The sequence below is a fragment of the Camelus dromedarius genome, chromosome 9 (assembly GCF_036321535.1).
Source record: "Camelus dromedarius isolate mCamDro1 chromosome 9, mCamDro1.pat, whole genome shotgun sequence".
Classification (NCBI taxonomy): domain Eukaryota; kingdom Metazoa; phylum Chordata; class Mammalia; order Artiodactyla; family Camelidae; genus Camelus; species Camelus dromedarius.
Window position 1 is genome coordinate 55,870,477 of NC_087444.1, and position 19,630 is coordinate 55,890,106.

Below are 19,630 nucleotides of genomic sequence, written 5' to 3' on the forward strand. Positions count from 1 at the left end.
GGATTTTGCACTAGCAACCTGCAAGTACATGTTCTAATGATTCTGTCTTCTAAAAACCACACCCAGATTTAAGTAGTACTTGTGGAATTTCTTCGGAGTAAAAGGGACTGTACTTTTACAGACTTTATATTTTATAACATGAACAACCCGCACAGGGTCACAAATGGAACCGCCTCACAAGTGACAGAAGACAGGTGAGAGGAATATAGCAACAGGTCACAAAGATGGTAAGAGCAACGTTGATTCTCCAACCCCCGAAAAAATTCCTCAATGAACTGAAAACTCTGAATTTTGAAAGTAAAATACTATCATATAAAGAAATAAAATAAGTAATCCTCTTCATCAGGGTTTCAAGATCTGACCCCAGAATTTTTAGCAGGCTATACTGAATCCTAGCACAGGAAAATCAGATAGACTAGTGGTGAGTAAGTTCCAGAGAAACAGCAGTAATTCCTCCACTTGTAAAAGGACATACACTCACCTGTCAAGGTGAATGTAAACCGCATTCTGGAGAAATTCGGAAGATCCCAGGCTCTGCTTCTGGATGGCAAGTACACGGACAGCTTCGAAGCATGCTTCTAACTGAGTCACCGGCATTCTTACACTGCAGGGGGAAACGGAGGCCCTCAGTCATGAGCTGAGATGTTCCTGTCGTGTCTCACAGCCCGTGCCTCGGGGACTCAGTGCCCTGCAGCAACCCGGCCCCAGGCGAGGACCCGCAGCATGGCCCACCCAAGCATGAGGTGCACTGTGCTTGAGAAAGCCCATCCCCAGTGGGGGCAAGAGGTGCTGGTGGGGTTGTGTGAACCTATAAATGCTCACAGAAATACACCTACATACAATGAAGTGATACAATTAAGAGTAGCAGGCTATTTAACAAAATTTCAATTGTCAGTGGAAATTTTACCATTCCTTTCCACTTGTCCCCTGCACTCTGAGACAGGCTTAGGCTCTCTCACACCTGCAGCTCTGATGCAATCTTTGTGAAGTCATTTTGCTTTGCTGCAAGTGTCTTCACTCCCCGTGTCGCTGTGACTGTCGTCCCTTAACAGAGTCAGATGTCTTCCTGGATCTCTCCCTGAGTTCCTTGCTCAAGTGAAGACACATGATTATAAAAGGCACTGTGGACTTGACTTAAGCCTTCAGTGACCCCTAGGTGAGTGTTGCCCACCCCTTACTTTCGATTCTCAAGGTTCTGCCCAGGGTGACATCCAGACAGGATAGCGTCCTGGGCCAATTAAATGCTGTGTGGCTTGGGCGCACTGACAGGTGCAGGAGCTGGTTCCGGAGCCGGGCACCTCCCCACCTCTGCTCGTCTCTCTCCCGAAGCCCCGCTTCCAAGCCCCCAGGCTCCCTAATCTTCTGTCCTTCTCTTCTACTTTACTCCAAGCCCTTTTCCTCTTCCTTTATTCCCTACTTATCCCCAGCTGGAGTGATTTTTCAATCACAGTATCTGAAAAAATTTCCTGCAGCTGAAAAAGAGGTCTTAAGAGGTCAACGCCCACATGCTGGTTCTTGAAGAGAGCCCCAGGTTAGGGAGACCCTCATCAACACTCACAGGGCATCAGACATGTTGCAGGGTCGACCACCCCCAACAAGAGTTTGCTGTGACCCCAAGGCACGCACAGCATCCCTGCTCACAAAAATGTAGTTGGCTCATTTATCCATTATTGAGAAGAAAAATTAAAAATTGTTCATGTTCCTTACTAAAATTATTTATGAGGTGGAAAAAGGAATTGTAATAGAAAAGAAAAAATTTGACTTCATGTTAGATGTGTTCCTTTGGCTTTAAACCTGTGCCCTGTTTTCTAGGCTCAGACATGCTAGTAGCTCTGCACCTTTTGTAAAAGAAAGTTGCCTTTAGCCTGAAATATCCAGGAGGGCCTATTCTGCGGGCTCTGATCCTTAAGGATGTTAGCTCTTCTACACTTATGTAGAGATGGCAAGTTGTAAAATAGAGAATAACCTGGTTTGTTTTTTTTTTTTTGGAGGTTTTAAAGGGTCACCGTGATTTGACCCACATGGACAGCTGCAAGAACAAAGGATTCCAAGGAAATCAATTCGTACAGCAAGAAGTTTGCAACAACCAACCACACCCCCGCCCCTTTTTAGTAAAAAAGGAGACTGAATTCTGACTTGGGGAAGAGGGTTCTCCAGGATATCAGTATGCCATCTTCTGGGTCTGCCAGCTTTTCAAATAAAGTCACTATTCCTTGCTCTAACACCTCATCTCCCGATTTACTGGCCTGTCATTCAGGAAGCAGAACTAGCTTTGACGTGGTAACTAAATGACTTCATTGGAGGTAGTATGTCTCCACTGTTTCCTCATTTCCAATATGTCACAACCTATAAATTTTATATGCTGTTTAGCAACACAACCAAAAAACCTAACATAGGGAATTGATTCTATGGAAATAAAATTATTTCTACTCCTTCAAAACTTTTTTTCTTTTCTATTTTATTTGTTTTGCTTATTGAAAAGAAAATAAAAGTCAAATCTATTTATTTCATGTATTTTTGTTATAGCTGCATATTTTAAATACTAAAAAGATATTTAAATTGCAATAAAAAATTGTTCATATATTAGTGTAAAGATATATAAACAATCAATGTGGATTAGGAAAGGTATGGATATTTACTAAAAATCCACTGCACATCCAGTCTTTTACTAGCATATCCTGGAATATAAGCTCTATGATCCAGGGGTCCACCACCCACATTCTCACTGCCGAGTTCCTTAGTAATCAACTACCAAGGCACCAACATAGAACCACGTGATCAGTATTTTAGGTATAAATGAGAGAGTTAGCTCATTCAATTCTATAAAAAAAAAACCTTAAAATATTTACTGAACTTACTTACAGACAAAGAAAATTGGACACAAAGAAGTACAGTTTCTTCCCCAAGGTCACAAAGCTAATAACTGGTAAACACAAGATTTGAACTCATCTGCCTGATTCTAAAAACTAGGTGGAAATCCCATTTGACTGTGGAGGGTCCAGCAGCACAGCATATCACCATATCTTTGTTCAGATCTAGCCTTAGACAGCCTGAGACAGCACCCCATTCCTATGGAACTCGAGGGCAAGTGATATCAATAAGGATTTTATATTCAGTAGTTTCTTAGTCCTCATTTATATAAAGTGTCAGCAGGTCAGCAGAAAAACTCTGGGAAATATGAGTGGATCCAGAGCTTTTTGCTGATTAGAAACTCAGTCTACCAGGACAGAGTGGCCTTCCCATGAGAGGTCACATGGACATAAACTAAAGACAGGTGAGCAATGAAAACTAGCAAGACCCTGGAACTCAAGCAAGAAGGACCACTGCCATCCCCTGCCCAGTTGCCTCTTCGCCCGCATGGACACGATGGCAGAAGACCCAGGTTCTTGCCCAAGTTACACCATCATGGATTCTCACCCATAAAAAGTTACGGCTCTATGCTCTTAAGTACTTTCCAACTCAAATATGATGAAACCAATATCTCAGCAGAATGTCTATATCTCCACTTCCTTTCTTCTATTAGGAGAATATTTCTATGGAAACAAAGCAGAAATCCAATTAAAAACACCATGCAAGAAGCCGGGAGAAAGTCTGCATAAGAGACTTTGTTCTCACGCTCAGTGAATGGAAACACAGAAAAAGTGTTCCTTCTCCCTCAGCAAGTGGGAGGTAGCATGATTGTGTGTGTGTGTGCGTGTGTGTGTAAATCAAATACAATGAATTCTGGGATATTTACAGATTTTTTTATCTTACTGTCATTTCATGAGGATGAGACAACCTTTAAAGTAATTTGAATCTAGTGTTCTGAGAGAGTCTCAGGCTCTTATGGTGGAGGAGGGGAAAGGGGAAAGGAAAGGAGGAAAGAAGTAAATGAAGCAAAGGAGTACGAATACTGCTAGGGAAAGGCAAGACATTAATTTTGTTCCTAATTACATCACACACAAATTATGTACTGGCTTTCCCCCATGTCTTGTCAAGCACTGAGTTGCAGAAGAAAGGTGACAGCCCATTTCTTACTGAGCTTGTGATTGTACGTGGCATCTTATAGACACAAATCATTTACCCTGATCAAACACTCTAGCAGCAGGCTGTAATTCTCCTGTTTTGAGAGACAAGAAAACAGGAGTTCAAAGAGGATGTATAACTTGACAAAAGTCAGAGGACCAGTAAACAAGAGAGGATGAATTCAAACTCAGATCTGAATGCAGAGTCTGCTCTTCCCACTCCCAGGGCTGGAAAATCCTTAACACACAGGCTCCCCAGCTCCCCTGCAGTGTTCCTGGCACCAAGGATTTCCCATAGAGATGGTCTCCAGTTCTCACAGACACAGCGCTCTGTGCAGCCAATGGCCTCCATCGGACCTTGATCATCTACCTGCCACGCCCAACATGCTTCACTATAAAGGCAGGAAAGCTGGCTTTCTAGTGCATAAAAAGCCATCCCCAGTCTAACCTGGGCTCTTCTGCAGCTTCTCCAGCCTAAAGGCAGCCATGAAAGTGCTCAGAGTTTGTACATGAGCCACACTACCTCTCTCCATCTGTCTCCCCAAATATACTACTTAGCTATGACCATTTTGATAATCTTGGAAACAAATTTTTAAAAACAGAAAAGAAAGGATTCTGGAACAAGTACTTAATACTTACAATTTTAAATGACAATTTACAAAGTGAGTATTTACAAACCGAATCTGCCTTCCTAGGTGTCAGTTTTAACAGTTACAAAATATAATAGCAAAAAATTCTCACTTACAGAATTAACAAAGACATCAACAATAATCTGGAATAAACTCAAAATTAAAGCCCATGTTCCACATGGAGAAAACTACTGGACTCTACTGAGGAGTAAAGAGGTGTGAATGTAGAGACATCAACATATTGCATGGAGGAAAGCAGTTTTGTAAAGATGTAAGTTCTCCTAAAGATAATTCAAAACTTACTAAATATTCCCATGAAAACCCTTATCTGTTTTTTTTAACTTGAACAATGTATTTTAGAATTCTTCAGGAATAATAAAGTCATAATACTAGCCAAGAAAATTTGGGATGGAAGAAAAGAATCAAAAAAAATCACACTTTCAGTTATTAAATAAATTTTTACAATATGTAAGATATAGCACTGGAGTAAGAAAGTAAAATTGACAGAAATAAACCACGAGCTCAAAAAGAGACTCTAGTGTACATAAGTATATTGTACAGGTGGGATTTCAAATCAAAGAACAAAGTATGAATTCAATAATTGTCCTGGGACAATCAGAGAATCACCTGGAAAGAACAAATTCTATTCCTGTGCTAATGACCACAAGAAAAATTACAGATAGTGATGTAAATATTAAAATACTAATAACAACAAATGCAACTCTTTGCTCATATTAATTCAACTTCTCCTCACTATAACAAGTAGTATTATCATCTCCATCTTAGAGATTAACAAAACTTACAGAAGAGATTTATATCATTATAAGAAAGTGTTTCTAAGAATAATAGCAAAGATAAAACCCAAAAGGAAAACATTTACAATCTTAAAAATATTTTGGACCACAACGGAAATAAAAAACCTACTGAACAAAATGAAAGGCAAGAAATGACAAGAAAAAGCTCTGTGATACATGTTGATGAAGACAAGGGGTTAATGTTCATAACATACAAAGAGCTGTCACAAAGCAACAAGAAGCTATCTCACTTAAATGTGTGCAAAGGACAAAAGGGATCATTCACTTTTAAAAAGTCAGATGGCTAATGAGTGAAAAATGCTCAATACCTCACTGGTCATCAAATACAAACTAAAACAATGAAAAAGCACTTTTGCTCATCATATTGGCAAATATTTATAAAAGATATTCTAGCTAGTGTCCATCTGTGAGAGAACAAACTGTGAGTGACATTTTGGAGGACGACATGTCAATGGATATGTAAACTCTGAAAAACGTGTGTACACACAGACTCAACTCAACTTCTAGGAATCATTTCATTTAGAAAAAAAATCAGTTCAAAAGATGAACTCATCAGAGCATTTACACAGCACTGTTTACAATGGTGGGATGAAAAGCTGAAGTGAAATCATATCCAGTGATAGAGAATTGGTTACATAAGTTATTCTACAGCTTTTCATTCCCCACTGGAGAAGCAATTTCTAGAGTCACTTGAAAGGAGCCTGTGATGAATGTAAATGTCACATCCAGGGACTAAATTTCCAGAAGCCTTAACTAAAGGAATACTCATACAAGATCACAGGTATGTTTGTACAAGAGGGATGCCAGTCAAACATCCTTTCTGAAAGTGGAAAATGGAGAAAACTTAATGGTCCAACATCAAGAAAATGATGCGGTAAATCACGGCGAGATGTGGGCTCTGAAGGGGCCGGCGATTTGGCATGCTCCAGGGCCTTGTCCACATCACTCTCCCACCAAAGGTGTCCTTGCACAAGAGACCACACCTGCACATCAGGAGACCCCTCCACTGTATCTGAAAGGACCGGGTGAGTCTAGAGTGGGAGGACATCTATGATATACCCGTGAGTGAATAAAGCGAGCTGCAGAACACATATAGTATGGTCTTATTTTTCAATAAAGCATATATACACACACATATACATAGATTTCTCATATACCTGTATGTATGTAAGTATGTATGTATTTATGGGTATATATATATATATATGTCATAGTCATAAAGGTCATGAAATATATACACCACATTGTCAACAGCTTTTACACTCAGGAAATAAGGGGAAGGGAGTTAGGGGTCTTTCAGTACCACCACAGTTCTCTTTTCAGTATTTCAGTTAAGTATACTTGAATTTAAAAGTTTATTTAAGTCCGAAGTAAAATGGACGATGCCTCCACAAGACAGAATGCTATACTGGTCATTAAAAATCACGCCAGGGGAGATAGAATATTGCAGAAAAACATGTAATAAGCCGAATGGAAAATGGAGGTCTCCACACAGTAAACAGGCACAGAGTGAACGCTGGTTTTTATGACAGAGGTGATACACACTGACGAAAAAAACAGAAAATAGAAGTTAAAGTGTTAATAACTGTCTCTGAGTAGTGGGACAAGGATACCCTCTTTTGCCCCTTTATTCAGACTTATTATATTAAATACACATTATTTTTCATCTGAAAAAAGTATTTTTAGATGTCTAGTACCATGCATTGGAGAAAATACATAAGTACTTACAGAAACAAATAACTAGGAGACACCGCAGCAGCGTCACACAATGTAGAATGGGCGATCCTGAATAACAATGCACAGTTACATAAGGACCCACAAAGTGAGAGCACCTGCTGTAACAGGGCATGGCCCCCTTCTATTTGTCAGTTGTGTCTTCAGGGCTGAGGCAGTTCTGAGCACGGCCAGTGTCAGTGCTGGTGTCTGGATGGATGCCACTGGAGGTGAGGGCACCTGCAAGCCGAGAGGAAGAACAGAAATCATCCTCTGCTTTTTCTGTCTTGTTTCTTTGTTACTGTAAAAGAGAGGAGTAAATAAGATAAACTAAATCTTCCCTGCTGAAATTTAAGTAATGAAACCGTTTTTAAAGTCTTCACAGCTTATATTCTGCCTATAACTGTCTTTACAACAAAGCATCATATTTATTAAATGTTAGTTAACTCAATTAACTCCCTGTTGAAACCTATTAAAGAACATGAAATGCACTACGTGAAAGCACCACGCCTGCAGTGACTACCTCAGCTGTCTTGACGGCAGTGCAGTCAGCCCCCGCCATCCCGTGGCCCTGAGCTCCTGATGCTGCTAAGAGAGCACGCTGCCGCCTCAGATGGAGAGGAACTGTGAAAGCATTTTCTGAAGTCAACAGCACTGACAAAACATAACTGACAAATCCCAGGCTTCTTGGAGGATGTCATTTTCGGTTTCTGGCCAACACCCGTCAATGAGCAGAACCACCCCATTCCGAGCCATGGGACACACGTGGGAAGCAGTTTTGGAGAAATTTCCATGTATAGAATGTAACCAACTATACATAGAACTCTGACAAAGGAAAAGATGAAATACTCTGATGTTGAAGACACTCAAAATATTCTCCTAAGCCTTAGTAGCTGGAAAGGCTGGGCTTCTCCTCAGCCACTTATTTATTTCACAGCCAGTGAGCATCTACCACAAACCCTGTTTCCCTGTGTCTGCTGGGAGCCTCAGGCACACTGTTGCTGTCGATCTTATAAGTCACAGGGCAGACGCGTGTCTCTCATGCCTACCACCCTCACACAGGCTCGCCTCCTAGCCTCACTGTCTGAACTTGGCCCCATTTTCTCACCTGTTTATTTGGTATCTGTTCTTCTGTAAGCTGCCTGAAATGCTTTTTGGAACAAGTCAGAAGAATGAGTGGGTAGAGAAATGGACAGTTGGACAGGTGAGAGGTGGGCAGACAGACAGAGAGACTCCAAGAAAAGGGGAACAAAGAAAATTTCCTATGCAGAACCCTCTTCTAGTCAGGGAAGAAAACCGCCACGGAGACGTGTGAAGAGGCAGGTGGCTTAGGGCTGTTTCCTGGATTCCATGAAAAGTCCCACCAAGAGAGAGGGTAGAACTATAAATAATAAAAGAAAAAAGCATGCATGCTTGAAAAATATATCTACAATATGTACTTTCTAAAGAATAGATTCAAATCAGCAGGGCCCAAAAACACAGTCCTTGGGTATTTACAGAAGTGAGAATCCCATCTCCAAACCACAAGGCATCCCTTAGAAGCACTGAGAGTCTTCATGGGGCGGTCATAAAGCCGTCACCGCAAAAGCTATGCTCTCCTGCACTTACGAGGAACGAGCAGCTGTGCTAGGGCTGCCCACGTGAGCCACTTACACCCCCCAGCACCTCTACGGGGGGGGACGCCTAGCGAGCCCCATCTCTGCAGGACAGAAAACTAGTCCGAGAGACGCTAAGGCGGCCTACCAGTTCTCCATTTCACAAGACTGGTCATTCCAGAGCAGGACTCGAACTCGGACCCACGTTTGTAATCACGGTTCTACCGTGTTTTGTGTGCTTATTTTGTGTATAATATATTTGTTTCTGGCATGAAAGGACATTTAATAAATGATCGGTTGTCTTGTCTATCTCATTAGCTCACAATCTTTATATTTTTGAATTGTACTTTTTTCCCCTGGAGAAAGGAACGGAAAGAGCAGTGGTTAGAATGAGCTGGGGCTCCATTCTTTATCTGTTACCTCATCTCATCCAAGTCCCCAACCAGGGAGAAGGATCAAATGTCCTCCTCATCTTTTAAAGAGAGGTCTCCAGTGATGGTGACTTACTCAATTCCAAAACCAAGTCTGGGGGAAGGGCACATGCAGCAACCAGAGCAGTATCATGTGTAGGAAGGTGAAAAGAGCTCAGGGGGTCAGCCTGATTTAATTTCAATCGATAAAAGAATACCACACACTAAAAATTCTAGCATGCAATGGATTGGCTCTTTCTTGACATCTAGCAAGTTTCCACAGCCCACATGTAACATTATCGTGAACTAGTGAAAGGAAGAGTCCACAGATAGGGAAAATCAATGCCACAGGCAGGCTGAAACCCAGGCTGGAGGAAAGGAAGAGAAAGGGCATAGTTAAGAAAAGGGGAAAGTCTGGGAAAAAGATATCATCACAAAGACTCTCAAGCATCATTCAGCAATCATAAAATCATTCATTGAAGAAAGAGTTACTTAGGTCCTATTTTGTGCAAGATATTACAGAGGGCAAAGAAAGACCACAGCGTCCACTGTAGCAGCAAGTGGCGGGGCTATAATACAGTTCTGATTCCGGTACCTTGCACACTTTTACTCAGTATAAAGGGAAAAAATAAAGTAAAATAATACTATGTAAACTCTACACATTGTTGAAAAAAAATTAAAGAAGACCTAAATCCCTGGACAGACACACCACGCACATTCCTGGATCAGATGACAGCGCTCTTGGAATGTCAGTGCTCCACAGATTGATCCATATATTCAACGTGGTCTCGATCACAATCCCAGTGGGCTTCTCTGCAGTAACTGACTAGCTGCTGCTACAATTCATATGGGAATTCGAGGGTCTCAGTAACCAAAACGTACTTGAAAAAGAAGAACTATGTGAGAGGACTTGTAATTCTCAATTTCAAACCTTACAACTGTATCTCCAGGTGAGATTAGAGGCCATTTTAAGTTATTACTGTGTTTATCCTTATTTTCTAAATTCTCTACAATGAATATACCTGTTAGAATAAGACAAGTAAAAAGTAAGGTTTTTTAAAACATGCACACCGATTCATTCATTGGGAAAAAAATTATTTTAACTATAAAGAGATAAACAAATATCTAGTGAAAAAGGACTACTTAACAACAAGGGTGCATTTACATTTTTCATAAATTGAAAACTGAAAAGCACAAACACATCAAGTTTCTAGGGAGACCTGTGAAACATATTAGTAGTTATTTTCAAAAATTCTAATTGAACAATGAAAAGTCAAGAAAGGGAAAATCGTGATTGACAGCCAACTGCAAACACATGGAGAGCAAAGGCCTAGAAATCCCAGTTTCTTTAAATCTGCTACTAACTCAATAGGAGAGGAAATTCCTCCCTGAGGGGACAGTAGAATCCCATGCATAAGACAGGATACACAGTAAAAACTGCAGTAGTATTGGGAGTGAATTTCTTAGAAGAATTCTAAAGTTACAACATTGCTGAAAAACTATAAAAACACTGACAGACAGATTAAAACACACAGTCATATATATTATATAGAAACATATGAAGTCTGCTCCCATGTTGCAAGGAAATACAAACATATTTGTGCATTTATAGGCACTGATTACTTTATCTCAGATAGAATATTTCAACTAAAACAAAAATCAATAATACACACCTCTTGTCAAATCTACTTGATAAGTTACTCAGCTATGTAACCATAATGTGTCTAAGATAGATCTAAAATTAGTGAAAAAGATCTTTGTATGGTTTCTTGAATTCTTCTCAAAATTCCAAGCTTAATTTTAAAATAGATCTGAGCAGTATTTCTATATTATCTTTTCCCTTGTGAAATGAACAACATAGTCTGTTGTCAAAATTCTGTCCTTACAATGATTCACGAGCACCGTATCCTCACAAAACTGCTGGACAGCAAGGCGCTATCCAGACACTGTGACCAAACAAATGAAACACAAAGAAGACAGTGACCCTATTCTGGAGGGCTTATAATCTGTGTCAACACCGGGTTTTTATTTGATTGGTTTGATTGGGTAGCAAGATGAAATCAAACAAGTACTTTCTTCTTTGAGCATTCTGTAAGTCATGACTCTTTTCAGTGTCATGAGCAGGAAAGAGTTAAGCATGACTTGATTAGGTCAAATAGCAACAATCATCACCGGAGAGTGAGTAATAAAGAAGTTAACTGATAGCAATACTTCTGCCTACATGAGACCTAAAATAAATCTACACTGATATCAGAAAGGAAAATGAGGAGATGAGGTCCCCAAAGAGAAAAAAACTAACAAGAAATCAAAAACGGAAACACTTTTTCATTAACGATTCCAGGAAGGAGTGGAGCATGGTGGTGAAAAGCACAGATGTTGGGGACAAACATGAGAGTCTGAACTCCCACAGCACTGGGTAGCTGTGACACTGGTATGTCAGTGAAATTTTCTGCATCTCAGTCTCCTATCCATAGACTGGGGACAACAACCGCACCCATCTCCTAGAACGGTCCTACGAATTAAGTTATTTTATATATAAAATTTTAAATAAAATACCTCAGATTTTAAATAATACCCCAAAAGCACAAGGAACAAAGAAAACAGAGATAAATTGGAGTTCATCAAAATTTAAAACTTTGCTTCAAAGGGCACCATCCAGAAGGTGAAAAACCAATACACAGGAGAAAATTTTTTCAAATCATTTATCTGATTAGGAATTTGTATCTCCAAATGAAAAAAAAAAAAAAAAAACAACCCTACAACTCAACAATAAAAAGGCAACTCAATTAAAAGGTGAATAAAGGACCTGAAAAGGTATTTTTCAAAGAAAATATACAAATGGCCAATAAGCACAATGAAACGATGTTCAATATCATTAGCTCTAAGGGAAATCAAGTCAAAACCACTAGAAGAAACCACTTCACACCCACAAAAATAGGTTATAATAAAAAAAATAATAACAAGCACTAATGAGGACACAGAGGAAGCGGAGCTCGCAGCAGTTGCTGGTGAGGATGTAACACAGCGTGGCCACTTTGGTAAACAGCCTGGCAGGTCCTGAGGGAGTTGAACATTTGGTTTCTGAATGACCCAGCAATTCTGCTGTCTGGGCACACACGTAAGAGTACTGAAAACAAATGTCCACATAAAAACTCCTAAAGGAATGTTCGCGGCGACACTACTCATCACAGCCAAAAAGCAGAAACAACCCAAATGCCTATCACCTGATGAATGGGTAAACAGTGGGGCCCAGCCATACAGTGGAATATTATTCAGCAATAGCAAAGCATAGATTACTGACCCAGGCCACAACGTGGACAAACATTGAAAACGTTACTCAGTGTGAAAGAAGTCAGTCAAAATAGACGGTTCCACTTACATGAAGTGACTCGATTTAAATGAAATGTCCAGTACAGGCAAATCCACAGAGAGAGAAGAGTGGCTCCTTGGGGCTGGGGGAGGATGGGGAAGATGGGAATATCTGTTTATGCATACGGGGCTTCCTGTTGGGGGAAGAAAATGTTCTAAGATTGAATGGGATGCACAATTCTGGGCATAGAGTAAAAACCGCTGTACATTTTAATGGGTGAATTGTATTAAAACTCTTAAGAAAAAAAGCACCTCGGGCCAGTACCTTCCCATAGTAAATGCAAATTGCTAAATTTTATTACAGGAAGAAGAAACTGCCCTCAGCATGAAAGCAGGAGATCAGCAAATATGAGTTAACCGAAATTGGACAAGAGCATTTCACTTGAAACAGTTGCTGAGTGTACACGAAATATTCAGAAATAGGAAAATTAGTTTGACATCACGAAGAAGCATTCTGCTTCAAATGCAGATCAAGGATTCGGCAAGCCCAGCTGCTAGAAATGACCAGAGAAGAAACCTGGTCTGTAAAACAAGCACCAGAGCCAGCAAGGAAGTTGTGATGAGGAAAGCAGGCGGCCGAATATCTGGAACAGTTTGCTACAAATAATTTCTCCACTGAAAATTCAAAAATAAAATGAAAGTGATGTAATACTGTGTTGACCTCACGTGAATGGGCTTCCTTCGGTTCTCGACTGTTCTGTAACCCCGATTGAGAGACTCAGGAGAATCAGCATGGCTCCTAGGAGTCCCCAAATGACAGCACACCAGCACGCTGACCACCATCACATCTGCCAGAGTTGAATTGCAAAGAAGAGACCAACTTCTGAAAGGAAATGTTGACAAGGGAAGAAAAGGCTGCAGTCAGTCCTGGGACAGAGGCCCTCTGAGCAGAGGCCAGAAGGATTCAGGTGAACTGCAGTGGCCCTGGGGCAGGAAGGGACCACGGGGGAGCATATCTCAATACTCTCCTCTCTCTCCCTTGAGTAGGAGAGATATAGCCTGCATCCTTCTCACCTGGAACTGTGGCATCTGGCTGGCAGAAGTCTTACCAGCACGGAATGATTATTCAAGACTCTGTGTAAAAAGTCAAGAAATCGAGAGGGAGTAGGGAGCCAACTCCAAGAGCCGCTCAAATGCTCCCATATTGATTGTGTATAATCAAAGGAAAAATTCATCAACAGTTGTGAGATAGTAAGGGGAACTTCGGGAAAGACGGGATGAGGCAGAGATTGTAAAATCCACAATGAGTACAAAGGATTAGTGTATCTTTAGGGAAGACATGGGGTGAGGGGAACAAGATACATTTTTAGATATGTGAATTACAAAGCAGACCACGAGACCAGCCAGGTCCTTATTTTGGGGATAATATACTATCTAACAGCACAGAAGCCCAGCGTTTATAGCTGAGGGCCAGGGTCCTTGCTTTGCAACCAGCAGAGTGCTATCTAAAACCTCAAATATGCAAGCAAAGCATTGTCTCTGCTTTTTAAGGCAAGATGACTGGTGTGAGGATGCACAGGCACTTGCTTGCAAAGCAGTTTCTAAGCATATTTTTTTCTTATCAAAGTCACAGGCGGCTGAGGTTTGTTACAGTTTGTTAAAACAATCATGGGCTTTCACATGGAACCATTATGGAGGACACCCTAGGATGACAAATCCTGCCTCTGGGTCTTTTCCTGCCATCTTCAGCCACTCTAGCAGGGTCTAGGCACATCCGTGAGTAACGATCCTACAGAACCACCCACACTCTTAAATCCTGGTGCTTGAAACTTAATTTTAGCTCTACACAACTTACCGTAGAAAAGTTTCAGAAATAAAAGATATGATATCCCTTTTATATCTCATCATATTACTGATTTTTCTGATTGCTCTAAGCTGCTTCTACTTGGTAAAGCACATAATTCTACAGGTGAACTCAGTAATTTCCATTGGGCATATCTATCCATTTTGGGCTCGCTAACTTCTATTGGTCAAATATCGATACACTTAATTGATTTATTTGTTTATCAATTTCAGCCGGGAGGAGAGGGAGTGTCACTCTTTTCCTCAGCCCACCCTCAACACTTTTCTCATCAACTCAGGACTCCTGAAAACAAAACAAAGTATTTGTTTCCCTTCTACTCTTTCCACAAACACAACAGGAAACATCAGCCTGGAGAAAGAATTCAACATAAATGTTAAAACAAAAATCTACAAACCTGAAGAAACTCCATCTCCGAATCATGATACACAATGAAATGAGAGTAAGTGTGTCAGGCACAAAGCATGCGTGAGCCTGACCACCTCATTTCTATTCTTCAAAGGAAGGAAGGTTTTTGTATTCTTTTTATCATTTTTGTCATTGTTTCTGATTATGCCAAAAAATAGTTTATGAAATAATTATGCACTGCAATAACACATTTTTATTGTATCAATTAAAGATGGCATTCAGAGGGGATAGGAAAACCCAGCTCTGTAAAAAATGCAAAATTTCTTCCCCTGTTAAGAACACGTATACAAAATGCAACAGAGAATTCAAATTCTTGTGGAGAGTAGCAAAAGCCACAGAACAAAAGCAAAGTCATTACAATGAGTTAATTCAAAATTCACTGGACAAACATGCTCAATGCATTCAAAGAATTTTAAAGGCACACTGCAAACCATTCACTTAATGATCTGCAGGCTAGAGGAAGCATTTCCCTCTTTAACAGACAACAGAAATCAATAGGGTGCCCCAACAAACAAGGACCAAAGAACAATCAGGTTTTTAATGTTTCTCATAAATCAGCATGTTCTAAACATCAAAATCCAGAAATTTTAAACATTCATTCAAACCACAATGAAACAAGCATTTCAAAAAAAAAAAAAAACAAAAAACCAAAGAAACTAAGCACACAGATCATGTACATAGATTAATGAGCATGTCTTGTACCGCTGGAAGAAAGAACAGGCTATAGCCTTTTACTTGAAAAATAAAACTACTTTTAAAGATAACTGCTAAAACACATTTCATCATTCATGTTGCCTTCAAAACTCTGAGGCACTTGTATCTGATCAGAAAAGCAATTCTGAGTAATAGCATGTTACAATTCAGCGCCAGTTTGCTTTAGAAGAAAAAAGAAAAGCTACTGTTTCTCAAATCCTGCACAGAGTGTGAAGTGCCTCCCGGCCTCTTTCTCCTCCCGTTTTCTAAGCTCATGCTCCCCAACCCTTCTGAAACAAGTATGACAACCTCTTATTCCCAATATGCCAAATGACAAAAGAATATCAATTTATTTGTGTAAATATATGCCTACACCTTGAACTGGAGGAGAAAGGTATCAGAAGTCTATATGGAACTTATTTCTACCTTCCTGAAATCACACACACAAACGTTCACACAGACACAGACACATACCCCCTGGATTACTGGACACTTCACAAGCTTAGGAATTCCAACTTCTAGAAGATAACTTTGTAGTTAGTTTAAAATACAATTCTGTCAGCTTTTGAAAGCCTTGATCATCTGCTAAACCATCCAAATATCAAAGAGACCCAATTAGCCTTCTCTGTAGAATGTAATTCCCATTGATGGCAAAACAGACCCTAAGAAGTACTGGATCAAAGACTCGTGTTTATCACTACCTATGATCGTTTTTAAGCACATTAACAGATTCAGAAATGTATGTCTCAACAACATTTATTCTTATTGAAATAGCATACGTGTTCAATTGTCTATACAGAGACTAGGTCCCATGATGGTGTTTAAGATCTATTTTGTGTATTGCAATACTTATTTTCAAGTGCAGACAAGGAGGGTGTGTATTACTCAGTTGTAGAGCACCTACTTAGCATGCACAATGTCCTGGCTTCAATCCCCAGTACCTCCAAAAAAATAAATAAAAATAAGTGCATATTTAAAAATAAGAATAAAGTTATAAAAAAATACAGACTAAAAACCACTGCAATCTAGCAGCTACAATTATACTAAAAAAACAAGGGTTTCTATCAAACACTGACTATATGCCAATCACAGAGACAATCACAAATCACACCTGACAACCATCACGTGTGATTCTCAGCAAACCTACTAAGTAGACACGGATGAGCAACCCGGCACTGCGGATGAGGAGACGGATCTCGGAGGAGCCGGGGACGCTGACCGTCCTGCTCCCCGCGACACCACGTCAGCCCAGGGCAAGCGCTGACAGAGATGCTCTGAGGGGACACCCAGCTGCATGGAGCCTTGGTGCACTGGGGAGTCCCAGAAAACACTCAAAACTGTTCAGTGAAGAACCAGCTCAAATATATTACATTGTGCCACATCCTTTAAACAGGGAACATGACTGAGACTTTTTGATGCCTCCGTGTCCTTTCCGCCATCATCAATTATTTGCCCTCTCAGCGCGACCAGTGATGGACTGGACCCCATATGAAGTGCACTCAGATGGCAGAGCTTTTAAAGCTGTTTTATGAAGTTTGTAAGACTCTGTCTATGCCTCACACAGGCGGTCATCCATCACTTCTCACCGGTGTGGAAGTACCACATGAAATCACTCCTTTCTCCTTTTTAAAATCCCTTCATCTAATCCAGACTTTTCAACAGCAAAGCAGCAGCTCAATCACAGACAGTGGACAGCTTCTCACCAAATGGACTCGAACAGCCCATCGGACTACCTGGAAGCCCTTTTCTTCTATTAAACCCACTTCCGGGTACTTCATCATTTTCTGATTGGTGGACTTGGCCACTGACTGGCCAACTCATAGAGCTCCCAGGCTCACATCCGGGGGTGGGAGAGGAACCTGCTGTTTGGAGAAATCAGTGAGGAAGGCGGAAATCTTCCACCCAGGTCTGCACGGGTAGAAGTGCGACAGTGTGCTCAGAAATTATACCGTTAGAATCCCTGGGCTCCCATGGACTGGTTTCACAATAACCAAACTCATGACACACTGATGCAAGAAAACCAGAAACTTATTAATGTAACAGAAGAAGTGAAACTATAAACCAGACTGAAATATCAGAGTTCAACCATGAGTACATTTTCTCCTCCACGGCCCAATCACGGGCAGGCAGTCACATGGCAACCATGGACAGAAGCAGAGCAGGAAGGGTTTGTAGATTAACTCAATGGACTAAATTTCTGTTATACGAACAGATCTACTGCCTAGAAAATAATTAATGCTAATCACAGTGCACACTTCGTGGACAGTGGCCGAGACATGACAGTGAGCACCTGAGTAACTCTCCTTTCCCTGTCCTTTCTGGGCTAACTGATGCAAAGTGGTACAAAGATTCAGGGATGCAGATACCTCTAAACACCCAAAGCCCATCTCTGGGAGCCTCAAAACCAGAGAGCCAGGGTTTAAATACCAGCTCTGCCACTTACTAGCTCCGTGACCTTGGCCAACTTACCCTCTCCGTGCCGAAATTTCCACACTGAAAATGGGATAACAATCAAACCTTCCTTACTCGCTTGTTGAGAAGATTGAAAGATTCATTTCTGTAAAACGCTCAGAAAAGAATGTAGCACATTTTTGGTGTTCAACAAATGTCAACTTAATATAAAAGTGATTTACAAGTCTCCCTTCTAATAATATTATGTGTTTCCTGGCTAGTATAAGTCCCTAAGAATATCCTTATTTCTCCTTTATAAACTCTTGGGGAGCACCTCCCATTCCATCCCACCACCTGTTTAAACTAGGGAGGGGATGCCTCCTCCCCACTCCTCTGGGCCATGGAGAGTGCTTCTCCCTTCATACCCCTGGCCGCTGGATCACAGCTAGCCCTCGTCACACTAACAGGGTGAGGTGTGAGTCCGGGGAGACAAGCAGGGAATGTGAAACCCTACCTTTCCCTCCAGTGTTGGTCACCATTGGGAAGCACCTGGGATGCTCAGCTCCATGTCAGGACAGCCCTGTGCATGAAGGGGCAGGTCCTCTCAAGGGAAGGCTCGCTGTGGCCCAGAGCTACCTGGGACAGGGTGAGTCTCTAATTCTGGGACACAGTATCATCACACGCATTTTCCCACAGCCCTGAAGTTCATGGAGAACGTGGCTTCATCAGTAACAAAGAAGACATTTGTCGCCTGCCTACTCTTTTGTGTCATCTCTCAGTTGGCTGCTGGAGACAACATGCATATAAGTATTGGATCCCCTTAGGCCCCAACATATATGAAGTAACAAAAAATTCTGTGGCTTAACATTTGTTCAGGGCGACTGTGTAACAGTTCTGACTCTGCTGATGCTTAATTATGGGTATAGGAACTATGGAACCTCCTCAAATATCTTTCATCATAAAACCAGCTTTTCTTGTTTTCCTGTTTCTTAGTAATTGCCAAAGACTATAAAATGATGGCTTCACACCAAACAGCAGCTAAAGTTTATGAGCCCTCTTGACATACCCACTGTGGTAAACACTTTACATAATTTCTAATTCTCACAATTCTACAAAGCAGATACGAACGTCCCAATCTCACAGACGAGGGAAAAACTCAGAAAGAACTGACTCAGGCTCACGTGGCTCAGTGGCAGCGCATGCACGCAAACCCAATTCAAAACACTACACCCCTTCGTATATGTACCAAAACTCCTACCACCAATTAACACACAGCGGCGGGGTCAATACTCAGGGAACTCAGTACACTTTTCAGCTTTAATGTGCTCCAGAGGCCGCTACTAGCTGTTTTATAAATTCCCAGCTCACTGGTTACTAACACTGGAAGAAAAGTCCGATTTTGCCATTGTTTACACAGCAAGTCTGAGATGTTCACAGCGAGATGACAGAATAAAACTAAAATATAAGCAGAACAATTTTTCCAGGTAGACAGACATAATGGACATTGTGCTATTCTGAAGCATTAAGCAAAGAAATCAAAACAAAATAACGTTGTTTAAGCCTTCTTTAACAAACAGGAAAATTAAGACGGTAAGAAGGTGCAACAAGCGCCACCTATGGCTAAAAAGACCTTCCAGGTTGCCAGGAAGCATGCAACACAAAAATTGCCTGTAGGATCAGAAACGAGAATCAGATAACTAAAAGCTTCTGTAGCACATACTGCACTTTGCTTCGGGGGAAGGGAGGGTAACTCAGTATTTAATCTGATATTGCTAATACTCCTGAATATAAACAAAAGACAC